The following is a 15,265-nucleotide window of genomic DNA, read 5'->3' on the forward strand; positions in this document are numbered from 1 at the left end:
CTTTGCTTTTCTCTTTCAAAATCATTTTGAGTCTTATAGGTCCTATTCATTTTAATTCTAAAGTGTGCTGAGATTTTTTTACTGTAATTGCATTGACTCTACATTAATTTTGGAAGAATTTTAGCAGCAATATTGAGTCATGGTTTCTATGTCTTATTCAATGTTTCTGAAAACGTTTTATAAATTTTATGTACATATTTTGTTATATGTATTCCTAAATATTTCAAGATTTATTTTTTATTAATTAAAAAAAATTAACTGACACAACATTTAGAAATCATTCCATTCTACATATGCAATCAGTAATTCTTAGTATCATCACATAGATGTATGATAATCATTTCTTAGTACATTTGCATCGATTTAGGAAAAGAACTAGCAAAACAACAGAAAAAGATATAGAATGTTAATATAGAGAAAAAAATAATAAAAAATAAAAAAATATATATATAAAAAAAGGAAAAAGAAAATAACAAAAGACACAAACAAACAAACAAACAAAAAACGATAGCTCAGATGCAGCTTCATTCAGTGTTTTAACATAATTACATTACAATTAGGTATTATTGTGCTGTCCATTTTTGAGTTTTTGTATCTAGTCCTGTTGCACAGTCTGTATCTCTTCAGCTCCAATTACCCATTATCTTACCCTGTTTCTAACTTCTGCTGGTCTCTGTTGCCAATGACATATTCCAAGTTTATTCTCGAATGCCGGTTCATATCAGTGGGACCATACAGTATTTGTCCTTTAGTTTTTGGCTAGACTCACTCAGCATAATGTTCTCTAGGTCCATCCATGTTATTACATGCTTCATAAGTTTATTCTGTCTTAAAGCTGCATAATATTCCATCGTATGTATATACCACAGTTTGTTTAGCCACTCGTCTGTTGATGGACATTTTGGCTGTTTCCATCTCTTTGCAATTGTAAATAATGCTGCTATAAACATTGGTGTGCAAATGTCCGTTTGTGTCTTTGCCCTTAAGTCCTTTGAGTAGATACCTAGCAATGGTATTGCTGGGTCATATGGCAATTCTATATTCAGCTTTTTGTGGAACCGCCAAACTGCCTTCCACAGTGGTTGCACCATTTGGCATTTCCACCAACAGAGAAGAAGTGTGCCTCTTTCTCCACATCCTCTCCAGCACTTGTTATTTTCTGTTTTGTTGATAATGGCCATTCTGGTGGGTGTGAGATGATATCTCATTGTGGTTTTGATTTGCATTTCTCTAATGGCCAGGGACATTGAGCATTTCTTCATGTGCCTTTTGGGCGTTTGTATTTCCTCTTCTGAGAGGTGTGTTTGTTCAAGTCTTTTTCCCATTTTGTAATTGGGTTAGCTTTCTTTTTGTTGTTGAGTTGAACAATCTCTTTATAAATTCTGGATACTAGACCTTTATCTGATATGTCGTTTCCAAATATTGTCTCCCATTGTGTAGGCTGTCTTTCTACTTTCTTGATGAAGTTCTTTGATGTACAAAAGTGTTTAATTTTGAGGAGCTCCCATTTATTTCTTTCTTTCTTCAGTGCTCTTGCTTTAGGTTTAAGGTCTATAAACCCACCTCCAATTGTAAGATTCATAAGATATCTCCCTACATTTTCCTCTAACTGTTTTATGGTCTTAGACCTAATGTTTAGATCTTTGATCCATTTTCAGTTAATTTTTGTATAGGGTGTGAGATACGGGTCCTCTTTCATTCTTTTGCATATGGATATCCAATTCTCTAGGCAGGATTTATTGAAGAGACTGTTCTGTCCCAGGTGAGTTGGCTTGACTGCCTTATCAAAGATCAAATGTCCATAGATGAGAGGGTCTATATCTGAGCACTCTATTCAATTCCATTGGTCGATATATCTATCTTTATGCCAGTACCATGCTGTTTTGACCACTGTGGCTTCATAATATGCCTTAAAGTCCGGCAGTGTGAGACCTCCAGCTTCGTTTTTTTCCTCAAGATACTTTTAGCAATTTTGGGAACCCTGCCCTTCCAGATAAATTTGCTTATTGGTTTTTCTATTTCCAAAAAATAAGTTGTTGGAATTTTGATTGGTATTCCGTTGAATCTGTAAATCAATTTAGGTAGAATTGACATCTTAACTATATTTAGTCTTCCAATCCATGAACACGGTATGCCCTTCCATCTATTTAGGTCTTCTGTGATTTCTTTTAACAGTTTTTTGTAGTTTTCTTTGTATAGGTCTTTTGTCTCTTTAGTTAAATTTATTCCTAGGTATTTTATTATTTTAGTTGCAATTGTAAATGGAATTCATTTCTTGATTTCCCCCTCAGCTTGTTCATTGCTAGTGTATAGAAATACTACAGATTTTTGAATGTTGATCTTGTAACCTGCTACTTTGCTGTACTCATTTATTAGCTCTAGTAGTTTTGTTGTGGATTTTTCAGGGTTTTCAACGTATAGTATCATATCATCTGCAAACAGTGATAGTTTTACTTCTTCCTTTCCAATTTTGATGCCTTGTATTTCTTTTTCTTGTCTAATTGTTCTGGCTAGAATCTCCAACACGATGTTGAATAATAGTGGTGATAGTGGACATCCTTGTCTTGTTCCTGATCTTAGGGGGGAAGTTTTCAATTTTTCCCCATTGAGGATGATATTAGCTGTGGGTTTTTCATATATTCCCTTTATCATTTTAAGGAAGTTCCCTTGTATTCCTATCCCTTGAAGTGTTTTCAACAGGAAAGGCTGTTGAATCTTGTCAAATGCCTTCTCTGCATCAATTGAGATGATCATGTGATTTTTCTGCTTTGATTTGTTGATATGGTGCATTACATTAATTGATTTTCTTATGTTGAACCATCCTTGCACACCTGGGATGAATCCTACTTGGTCATGATGTATAATTCTTTTAATGTGTTGCTGGATTCAATTTGCTAGAATTTTGTTGAGGATTTTTGCATCTATATTCATTAGAGAGATTGGTCTGTAGTTTTCTTTTTTTGTAATATCTTTGCCTGGTTTTGGTATGAGGGTGATGTTGGCTTCATAGAATGAATTAGGTAGCTTTCCCTCCACTTCAATTTTTTTGAAGAGATTGAGCAGGGTTGGTACTAATTCTTTCTGAAATGTTTGTTAGAATTCACATGTGAAGCCGTCTGGTCCTGGACTTTTCATTTTGGGAAGCTTTTGAATGACTGATTCAATTTCTTTACTTGTGATTGTTTTGTTGAGGTCATCTATTTCTTCTTGAGTCAAAGTTGGTTGTTCATGCCTTTCTAGGAACTTGTCCATTTCATCTACATTGTTGTATTTATTAGCGTAAAGTTGTTGATAGTATCCTGTTATTACTTCCTTTATTTCTGTGAGGTCAGTGGTTATGTCTCCTCTTCCATTTCTCATCTTATTTATTTGCGTCCTCTCTCTTCTTCTTTTTGTCAGTCTTGCTCAGGGCCCATCAATCTTGTTGATTTTCTCATAGAACCAAATTCTGGTCTTATTGATTTTCTCTATTGTTTTCAGGTTCTCAATTTCATTTATTTCTGCTCTAATCTTTGTTATTTCTTTCCTTTTGCTTGCTTTGGGGTTAGTTTGCTGTTCTTTCTCCAGTTCTTCCAAGTGGACAGTTAATTCCCGAATTTTTGCCCTTTCTTCTTTTCTGATATAGGCATTTAGGGCAACAAATTTCCCTCTTAGCACTGCCTTTACTGCATCCCATAGGTTTTGATATGTTGTGTTTTCATTTTCATTCTCCTCGAGATATTTACTAATTTCTCCCTTGACCCACTTGTTGTTTAAGAGTGTGTTGTTGAGCCTCCACGTATTTTTGAATTTTCTGGCACTCTACCTATTTTTGATTTTCAACTTCATTACTTTCTGATCTGAGAAAGTGTTGTGTATGATTTCAATCTTTTTAAATTTTTTGAGACTTGCTTTATGACCCAGCATATGGTCTATCTTTGAGAATGATCCATGAGCACTTGAGAAAAAGGTGTATCCTGCTGTTGTGGGGTGTAATGTCCTATAAATGTCTGTTAAGTCTAGCTCATTTATTGTAATATTCAAATTCTCAGTTTCTTTATTTTTTTAGCTCAATAAATATTTATTAAATGAATGAGATTTCAATGTTTTCTAACTGCGCAGTGTTATTAAATATTCTTCTCTGACTTTAAATAAGCCAATACCTATGAAGTGTCAAAAATAAAGCCAGTTCTTAAAAGAACAGAAGGACAGAAACAGAAGTTTTTATTAATGAAGCAAGTTAATTTAATATATTTTTAAAAAGGCCTTTTTTACCCTTTACTGAGACAAACTACTTTACAACACACAAGTACAACTCAGTTTTTAATATTTTCAAAAAGATTTCTTTGGAAATTTAGGAAAAGTAAATATTTTGGAAAGAATAACTATAGGAAATAACTTTATCAATTTTAATTTTAATAGGCTGTCTACCAGGTATATTACCCAGCATTTTTCCTCATATATAAAGTCCATCAAGTACTACCCAACAAAGAACCTATATTTAGAAACTGAGGCAGGAAAAGTTTATATTAAAATAGGAAACTAACTTAATACCAAACACATTATTTTAACAAGGCAATTAACATAATTAGGTATAAATTATTAACTTTATGTTGATCAAGGTCCTAGTAAAGCCTCAACTGCCCTGACTGTATCTTATGTCAAACTGTACTCAGATGGCTATAAAGGTAATTACCACAATGGACTCAGGCCTGCTTGACAAAGGAAAAGAATCACTTCAATATTGCACATTTCCTTTCCTTGAAAACAAGGATTAAGTCAGGGCCATCTTGGTTCTGAATCTCTCCATTTTTGTTGGAAGAAGACTCACCATCTCTTTACTAAGTTGTAGTTCAACTTCTATTTCCTGGGCAGCCTCAGGATGCTTTTCACAGTAATAAACTATAAATTTGTAATGTTCCAATGATCTTGCCAAATTTTCTAGCTCTTTCTTGGGATCTGCAGTGATGATTTTGCCATAGAGATGGGCAACTCGAAACTTAGCTAACATAGCAGGGTGAAGAACATCTTCCCCAATGTGCTCGGGAAATACTTTATTTGGGTCTCTCAGGGAGTCTAAGAAGAGCTGGTAGTACTTCAGTGCTGACTTATTAAGATTATTTATTTTTTTTACAATGTGTGAATCAGGATCCCTTAGCTTGTCAGCAATGGCAACCTTCAAATCCATCATATCATAGTAAGCCTGTGAAATTTCAAACTGAATCTGTCTGTTGACTAACAGATAATACTGTGGATTAAGATCTACAATTAGGGGCTCTAGCATGGCTATTCTACGCTTATGCATCTTGCACCATCTCTCCATGTCAGTTTCAAAGAATGCAAGCACCTTAAACAAAGCACTGTGGTCCTGGACAACTTCAATATGATCAGTGACATAACCGTCAATCTGAAAGAACTCTTTTGTCTCTAAGACATAGTGCTGGCCTGGTAAGAAAAGTTCTCTAGCTTCTTCAAAATCTAAAGGTCTCAAATAGCTCACTTTCTCTTCAACTGCAGAAATGGCATCACACAGTTCACCAGTTCCAAACTGCACAGCTTTCTTCCTAACATTTTCTTCTTCTTCTACTTCTTTTCTCCTTAAAGCTCTAAGTCCAGATTGTTTATCAAGGTCAAGCTCTCCTATGTTGTCCTGCATGGAAAGCTGGGCATTTTGCATGAGGGTCAAACAGTATTTGATTCAGCATCTTGCTATCTCCCCTTTTCTTTGATGATAAAGTTCTGGCACATCTCCTTCAGTTTCAGTAGTGTCTTCTGTGGTTGGGATCTATTCCTGTCTGACCAAAAATTACATTAGTAGCTGATAAACAGTGCCTGGCCTCCATAAAACATAGCTTATTGATGTAAAATTGTGACAAGGTAGCAGCATTAATAGCCCACTCTATGGGATGGTAGGCATTGTGCTCAAGTGGCGTTTTAAGGTACTGTGGCAATAATGAGCAGCCTTCTCAAACATTTCTGTATGTTGGTAGACTTGAGCCAGGTAATATAGGTTATGAGTATAAACCTTCTCAAACTTTTTTGATTGCTCTTGTTCAGTAAGTTTCTCTTCTTCAGGAAGAAAATGCTCAATAGGATCAAGAGGGAGAACTTCCAACCTCTTTCATATACTGATTATATAGTGCTTCTGATGATTCAAGATAAGCTTGCGCAGTTTCAATTTCTTCTCTTTCAGACCATAAGATACCTAAATTATTCTGCGCCTGGATGTAGAGAGAGATGCAATCATGCGAGAACTGGTACGTGCGCAGCAGCCTCAGACATTTCACCAGATGCTCCTCTCCAGCAGACAGCTCCTCTGTGTCAATATGGTTCACCCCGAGATGGAATTCAATAACTGCCAGCCTCACCGCCCACAGGGCGATGGGCCCCTCGACCTCCACCACTTCAGCCGGCAGCCCCAGGGCTTGGTCCCCTTTGCCCAAGGCGTCCTCTGCCGGAGGCCGCTCATCCTCCTCCTCAGGCACGGGGCCCAGCAACGCCCTGACTTCTTCCAGCAGCGCTTGGGCGCTGTATTTGGACTTGTAAGGCTCCTTCTCCAGGTTTTAATGCAATTCCACCCACGACAGGGCCAGCGCCGCCAGGAATTTCTCACAAATCTCAGTCCATGGAGGGCTCACCATAGCGGCCTATACTGCCTGAGTTTCTCATGTGCTTGTAGTCAGTACTCCCACTCAGTTTCTTTATTGATCCTCTGTCTAGATGTTCTGTCCATTGATGAGAGTGGTGAATTGAAGTCTCCAACTATTATGGTAGATGTCTCTATTTCCCTTTTCAGTAATTGCAGTGTATTCCTCACGTATCTGGAGGCATTCTGATTCGGTGTGTAAATATTTATGATTGTTATGTCTTCTTGTTTAATTGTTCCTTTTATTAGTAGATAGTATCCTTCTTTGTCTCTTTTATGTTTTACATTTGAAGTCTACTATGTTGGACATTAGTATAGCTACTCCTGCTCTTTTCTGGTTGTTATTTGCATGAAATATCTTATCCCAACCTTTCACTTTCAGCCTATGTTTATCTTTGGGTCTAAGATGTGCTTCCTGTAGACAGCATATAGAAAGATCCTGTTTTTTAATCCATTCTGCCAGTCAATGTCTTTTGATTGGAGAATTCAGTCCATTAACATTTAGTGTTATTACTGTTTGGGTAATACTTTCCTCTACCATTTTGCCTTTTGTATTATATATATCATGTCTGATTTTCCTTCTTTCTACACTCTTCTCCATACCTCTCTCTTCTGTCTTTTCGTATCTGACTCTAGTGCTCCCTTTAGTATTTCTCACAGAGCTGGTTTCTTGGTCACAAATTCTCTCAGTGACTATTTGTCTGAAAATGTTTTAATTTCTCCCTCATTTTTGAAGGATAATTTTGCTGGATATAGAAGTCTTGATTGGCAGTTCTCTTTTAGTAATTTAAATATATCATCCCACTGTCTTCTTGCCTCCATGGTTTTTGCTGAGAAATCTACACATAGTCTTATTGGGTTTCCCTTGTATGTGATGGATTGTTTTTCTCTTGCTGCTTTCAAGATCCTCTCTTTCTCTTTGACCTCTGACATTCTAACTAGTAAGTGTCTTGGAGAACACCTATTTGGATCTATTCTCTTTGGGGTGCGCTGCACTTCTTGGATCTGTAATTTTAGGTGTTTCATAAGAGTTGGGAAATTTTCAGTGATAATTTCTTCCATTAGTTTTTCTCCTCCTTTTCCCTTCTCTTCTCCTTCTGGGACACCTACAACACATATATTTGTGCACTTCATATTATCATTCAATTCCCTGAGCCCCTGCTCATATTTTTTCCATTCTTTTCCTTATAGTTTCTGTTTCTCTTTGGATTTCAGATGTTCCATCCTCCAGTTCACTAATTCTAACTTCTGTCTCTTGAAATCTACCATTGTAGGTTTCCATTGTTTTTTTCATCTCTTCTACTGTATCTTTCATTCCCATAAGTTCTGTGATTTGTTTTTTCAAACTTTCTATCTCTTCTTTTTGTTCATCCCATGCCTTCTTCATGTCTTCCCTCAATTTATTGATTTGGTTTTTGAAGAGGTTTTCCATTTCTGTTCGTATATTCAGAATTAGTTGTCTCAGCTCCTGTATCTCATTTGAGCTATTGGTTTGTTCCTTTGACTGGGTCATATCTTCAATTTTCCTGGTGTGATTTGTTATTTTTTGCTGACGTCTGGGCATTTAATCAGATTTCCCTGAATGTGGGACCCAGCAGGTTGAAAGACTTTCCTGTGAAGTCTCTGGGCTCTGTTTTTCTTATCCTGCCCAGTATGTGGTGCTTGTCTCTCTGTGGGTCCCTCCAGCAAAAGATGTTGTGGCTCCTTTAACTTTGGAAGACTCTTGCTGCACACATGGTGGAAAGGTTGTAGGTTGGTTTTAATGGCTTCAAATTGTGAAGTCCTGGGATCTGAATCCCTTGAGAGAGGGATTCCACCTGAGTTGCATTTCACCCCTCCCGTGGGGAAGGTTCAGGTGGTAGAGAGCCCTAAAAGCGGCCTGTTTCTGCATTTGGGGCCGTGTAACCTATGTAATCCCAGCGCTGAGCCCAGAGGCAACCAAGCCTCCATAGAAACAGCTGCAGAAGGCTCTGTTTCACCCCCCTTTCCTCTTTTTCAGTTAGCCCAATAGGTGACTTCCACCTTAATCAGTTTTGCCTGAGCTGAGGGCCTATTTTTAGTAGTCAGAAGCTGTTCATTAATGCCAATATTGGTGTTAGGTTGGACTCAGTCTCTACTACTGTTGGAGACTCTTTCCTTTCCCTTCGGGAAGCCATGCATGTGAGAGGGGGGCCGGTTGCCAGTTGCCGTGGCTTGGGGAACCACTGATCCGAGGCTCCCAGCTGCCCTGGGAAGCTGCGTGTGGGAGGGGCGCCGGTCGCCAGCCGACGCGGCTTGGGGAATCGCTGATCCGTGGCTCCCAGCTGTCCCGGGAAGCCACATGTGTGGGAAGGTCGCTGATCGCTGGCTGCTGCGGCTTGGGGAACTGCCAATCTGAGGCTCCCAGCAGTCCCGGGAAGCCACGTGTGTGGGAGGGGCTCCAGTTGCCGGCCGCTGTGACTTGGGGAACCACCGATCTGAGGCTCCCAGCTGGCCTGGGAAGCCACGTGTGTGTGAGGGGCTCCAGTTGCCGGCCGCTGTGACTTGGGGAACCACCGATCTGAGGCTCCCAGCTGGCCTGGGAAGCCACGTGTGTGGGAGGGGCTTCAGTTACCGGCCGCCGCAGTTGGGGAACCGCTGATCCGAGGCTCCCAGCCAGCCCGGGAAGCCACATGTGTGGGAGGGGCGCCAGTCGCCGGCCACCGCGGCTTGCGGAACCACCGAACCGAGGCTCCCAGCTGACCCGGGAAGCCACGTGTGTGGGAGGGACTCCAATCACTGGCTGCCGTGGCTTGGGGAAGCACTGATCCGAGGCTCCCAGCTGGCCTGGGAAGCCACACGTGGGGGAGGGGCGCCAGCCACCGTGGCTTGGGGAACTGCTGATCTGAAGCTCCCAACCAGCCCGAGAAGCCGCCCTTGAGGGAGGGTCACTGGCCGCCAGCCACCACGGCTTGGAGAACTCACCCCTCTGAGTCTCTCAGCTGGACCGGGAAGGAGGGAGGGAGGGGCGCCGGCCACCAGTTGCCGCGGCCCAGGAAATCTTGTGCCACTCAGGGACCTCACCGCAGTGGAGTCTTGTAGCCAGTCCAGCTGTTCCAGACTGGGGTACACTGTGTGTCCGGTCTCTGTCGTGGCTCTGGGAGCTGTTCTGTACTATTTCTAGTTATTTAGTAGTTGTTCTGGAGGAGGAACTAAGACACATGCCCCTTACTAAGCCGCCATCTTCTCCAGAAGTCATATTTCAAGATTTTTGATGCTACTCTAAATTGTATTTTTAAATTGGTTTCTAAATATTGATTGCTAGAAGTAGAAATAACACTAATTTTTAAAATTGACCTTTTATCCTTTGAGCATGATAAACTCACTTATTTCTAGTAATTTTTATGTAAATTTCTTAAGGTTTCTACAAATATGACCATGTTTTCTGTGAATAAAGAGAGATTTATTTCTTCTTTTCCTTTTTGTGTGCCTTTTATTTCATTTTCTTCCTTTTTTGAAGTTGGCAAGACCTCCAGTCCAATGTTAAATGGATAGAGTGAAAGTGACCACCTTGCTTTGTTTAGAATGCCTTATGGAAAAGGCATTCAGTCCCTTATGATTATATATAATGCTCATTATACATTTTGCTTAGACCCTTTGTCAGGTTGAGGAAGTTCATTTACAGTTAGCTGACTATTGTTAACCTCTTTCATTTTTTACTGGAGTATAAGTTATACATATAAAATGCATTTATAATATTCAGTTCTGAGTTTTGACAAATATATACATTAATGTAAACACCATAGTAATCAATGAGTAATTGTAACCATTCTATTAAGCATAGAGTTGTATCTCAATGTGGTTTTGATTTGTATTTCCCAGTTAAGAATTGTTTTTTGTGTTCTTTTCTATCCATATATCCTCTTGCTGACTGCTTGTTCAAATCTTTTTCCCACTTCAAAAGTCAGTTGGGGGGCAGTGCAAAGGAGTTCAGTGCTGGAATTCTCACCTGCTATGTGGGAGACCCAGGTTCATTTCCTGGCCCATGCACTTCCCAATAAAACAAGCAAACAAAATAAACAAACAAAAATTCAACAAATGGTGTGGCAATAACGGGATACCCACAAGGAAAAAGAATGAAATGTGACCCCTCCCTCATACAGCATACAAAATAAGTCAGTTGTTTTGTTTTATCATAATTGTTTCTTAAGACTTCTTTATATATGCTTAAGGCAAGCAATTTATTAGATATTTGCTTTGTAACTATTTACTCCTAGTCTGTGGCTTATCTTTTCACTCTCTTAACAATATCTTTAGAATAGTTCAAGTTTTTAATTTCTGTGAAGTCCAACTTATAAATTTGTTTTTTAATGGATTATTCTGCTAGTATCATACCTAAGAAATCCCTGGCTAACTTAAGGCAACTCACTAATGGCACTACTGACATTTTGGACTGGATATTTGTTCATTGTGGGTGGCTGATCTTCGAACTGTAGAATGTTTTAGCAACATCCCTGATAGCTGCTCACTAGACACAGGTGGAATTCTCCCATAGTAGTGACGTTTGTCCACAGTTGAGAACTATTGAACTAAATAAGTTCAAAAAGATTTTCTGCTATGTTCTCATCCAGAAGTTTCATGTTTTTATCTTTACATTTAGGGTTGTGATTAATTCTGAGTTAATTTTTTTTATGGTATGAGATATGCATACAGGCTCATTTTTTTGGCATATAAATTTCCAGTTTTTCACGACTTCTTGTGAAAGGCAATCCTATCTCCATTTCTGGATTCTCTGTGGTGTTCCATTTATTTATTTATCTATCTTTATGCCAGTACCATACTGTTTCGATTACTGTAAGTTTATAATAAATATTGAAGTTATGTATTATTAACCCTCCAACTATGTTCTTCATTTTCAAAATTGTTTTGCCTGTTTAGTAACTTTGCATTTCCATGTGAATTTTAGAATCAACTGGTTGTTACCTTCAAAAAAAAGCTCCTTGTGTTTCTGGGGATTATGTTGAATTGTTTATCAGTTTGGGCAAACTTGAAATCTTAAAAATATTGAATCTTCTGACATGAACAATGACCCATTTACTTAGGTCTTCTTTAATTTCTCTCAGCAATGTTTAGTAGTTTTAAACATACAGGTATTACACAACTTTTTTAGATTTCATATTTTTTATTTTATTTTAAATGGTATCGTTAAAAATTTAATTTTCCATTTGTACATTGCTAATATACAGAAATGTGCTTGACTTTTGTTAGCTGAATTCCCATCCTGAAATTTTTCAGGTACTAGGAGATTTTGCAAAGATTCTTTGGAATTTTCCACACGCAATTCTTAACCATGAATAGGGATGATTACATTTCTTCCTTTCCTATATTTATTTATTTAGCCTTATTCCAATGATTGAGATTTCCAGTATGCTCCTTAATAAGAATGGTGAGAGTGGGCATCCTTCTCTTGTTCTCAAGCTCAAGGTTAAAGCATTCAATCTTTCTTCATTATGTATGATATATTATCTATATGTGTTTTTTTGTAAATTCTGTTGGAAAGTTTGCCTCTATTCCTAGCTTTCTGAGACTATTTTTGCTGGAATGTAGAAATTTTCATTTGGAATGTAGAAATTTTACCACCACCTAACACTCCTATACTTCAAAATACAGTTGTATTACATATTACACCTTCAAACATTGAAACTCCATCAATATCATAGTTTTAGCTTTCAACCATCTAACATATTATAAATAACTCAAGCAGTGTAGAAAATATATTATCACTAATATTTACCACTTCTGTGACTTTCTTCATTTCCAATGTCGCAAGTTTCCTTTTGATATCAGTTTGCTTCTGTTTGAGGAACTTTCTTTATAAATTCTTTTAGATCAGTTCTGCTGGCTACAAATTTCTTAGTTTTTATTCATTTGATAGTATCTTCATGTTGCTTCATTCTTTCTTCTTTTTTGAAAGCCCCACAACTTTATGGAAGTGAGGCTCACATTTCATTATTTTTTCATGTGCATATCTTGTTATTGAGCACCACTTGTAGAATTTTTTTTTGTTTTGTTTGTTTGTTTGTTTGTTTTGGTGGAAAGTGCATGGGCCAGGAAATGAACTGTGGTCTCCTGCATGGCAGGAAAGAATTCTACCACTGAATTACCATTGTAACCCTATCTTACATCATTCTTGAAAAATATTTTCACTGAACATGGAAATGTGGATTGATTTTTTCTTATGGCACTTTACATTTTTTTTTTCATTTCCTTCTGGCCACCCTAGTTTGTAGTGAGTAATTTATAATCATTTGAATCACTAGGCTCCTATAATTAATATATTGATTTTATCTGGCTAATTTCAATATTATTTTCTGTACTTTTCAATAGCTTGACAGTGCCTGTTTTGGATTTTTGGGTATTAATTCTGTTTGAGGTACTCTTATCTTCTTTTTTTTTCTTTGTATGTTGTATGACAGGGGTCATATTTCATTCTTTTTCTAAGTGAGTATCCCCTTATTGCAGCACCATTTGTTGAATTTTTGTTTGATGTTTCATTTGTTTGTTTGCTTGTTTGCTTGTTTGGGAAGTGAAAGGGCCAGGAATCAAACCTGTGGTTTCCCACATGGCAGGTATGAATTCTACCTCTGAACTACCCTCACCACCCCCTCTTATCTTCTTCAATCTGTATATTTATGTCTTTCAACAAACTTAGGATTTTTTGTCATTATTTCTATAAATATTCTTTCATTGCTATACATTTCCTCTTTTCTACAGAAATTATAACAGTAATTTTAGACCTTTAGTTATTTTCTCAGTTTTCTGAAGTTCTGCTCATTTCCCCCCAATATTTTTACACTCTGGTGTTCACACTGGATCATTTTTGTTGGCCTTTTATTGGCCTGGGCATGGGTTCTTTTGCTTCACATGTTAAATGTTCAATTCTTGAGACACCAGGGCTTCAAAGAGAGAAAGAACTTATTACTAGGCACATAGTAGGAGAGCAGATGACTTATTGGTCCAAAATCTGTCTCCCTAAACTCCAATAATTCTGATAGTTTTATTAAGGAAAAAGATGGGTGGGATATAAGATAATGAACACAGTGGCCATACAAGATGTAATTAGAGGTGATCTAATTATCGAACATGTAAAAATTGATTACATGCTAGTCACAGAAAGTATGTAAGAAAATGGTGGAATGAGAATAGGTGACTTGAGGTTAGTCTAAACTACTCATATGTCAGGTGGGCATATTTTAGTTAGACCCAGTCTCAGTTATCAAGATAACTTTGGACTTGCAGTGGGTTAGTACTGGGATGACTGAAGATCCTTCACTGATAAACATTAGGGGCTGTCTTTAGTGATTACAAGGCTCTAAATTTGAAAAGCTGGATAACTGGATATGGATGAAGTTTAGTCACAAGCTTTTTATAATCACTGGGGCAGAATATTAAGGCTGTAGAATCATTCTCAGAAATCAAGGCAGTTGGATTTCAATGTCAAGACTTCAGGTATTCTTTCTGTCTACTCCAGTAAACCAGAAAGCAAAAAGGAATATCTATATAATGATTAAGTCACCAAAATCATCCCGTAAATCCTGATTTCTCAGTTGCATTTCTTCATGTTCCCTCTCTCTGCTTTGCCCTCTCTATTCTGCTATTGAGTCTAATAGTTGTATAGTTTAATTATCCTATTTTCAATTCTAAAATTTCCATTTGATTCATCTTTATGTCTTCTCTTTCTTTGCTAACACTTTCTATTATTTCATCTGCTTTAAGGGCATTTCAATGGCTTGTTCTAACATTTTTATATCTACTTTAAATTCTTTATCATATAATTCCACTATCTATGTCTTTTCAGCATTAGCATCTATAATAGTCTTTTCCCATGACAGTTGAAAATTTTCATGATCTTTGTACACTGAATAATTTTGAATTGCTTCTGTGGCATTTTGAATATTATATTATGAGACTGTGTGCCTTGTTTAAATATGGAAAAAGTTGACACCTCTGGTTTAGCAAAATCAACCCAGTTAATTTCAAGCTGCAGGATCCAGTCTTCCTCCTGTGGGCTCTTGTGCAATGTTAGTTCAGTTTCAAGAAATTTGCAATGTTCTTCAGATCTGTCCCACCTCTGTCCCACTCAGTGGTCAACCTGGGACTTTGTAGTTTAGTTCTCAAAGTATTTGCTATGCTATTTAGGATAGGATCCATTCACGCACAACTGGAGGGTAACTTTCCTGATTACTTGCCTCTCTTCAATTGTAAGGGCAAAAAAAAAACAAATTTAAAGTAAAAAAAAAAAAGTTCAATTTTCCTGTTGAGAAAAATTAGATAGACTTGCTCATCCTTTTCATCCCCTAGTATTTAAATTAGAAAACCTATAATTGTAGGCTCTTTTTTTATTATTTGAAATGTAATCAAGAATTATAGCTACCCTATCTCATAGTTTCTTGGAAAGATGTGAACATAACATCCTGGGGGCATCTAGTTGCAAATTGTAACCCTACCTCAGGAATATTTTGAGAACTTGCATGTAATGGGATAACAGCAAAATCATATACTCATTTCATATTCACAATAGGCACATGAGAAAGGTACTATTCCTCTCTTTTTTAAAATCCAAATAACTGAGCAGCTTTTGGCTGCTCCCACTGTGGTTTTCTCTCTGTATGTGAATTTCAT

The 15,265-nt window shown here is 37.6% G+C and overlaps 1 pseudogene; it reads right to left on the bottom strand.

Annotated features, from left to right (window-relative positions):
• Positions 1-4,695: 4,695 nt before the first annotated feature.
• Positions 4,696-6,620, bottom strand: LOC143682558 (KIF-binding protein pseudogene; annotated as a pseudogene).
• Between the last annotated feature and the right edge of the window lie 8,645 nt (positions 6,621-15,265).

Source organism: Tamandua tetradactyla, chromosome 5, assembly GCF_023851605.1.
Source record: "Tamandua tetradactyla isolate mTamTet1 chromosome 5, mTamTet1.pri, whole genome shotgun sequence".
Lineage (NCBI taxonomy): Eukaryota > Metazoa > Chordata > Mammalia > Pilosa > Myrmecophagidae > Tamandua > Tamandua tetradactyla.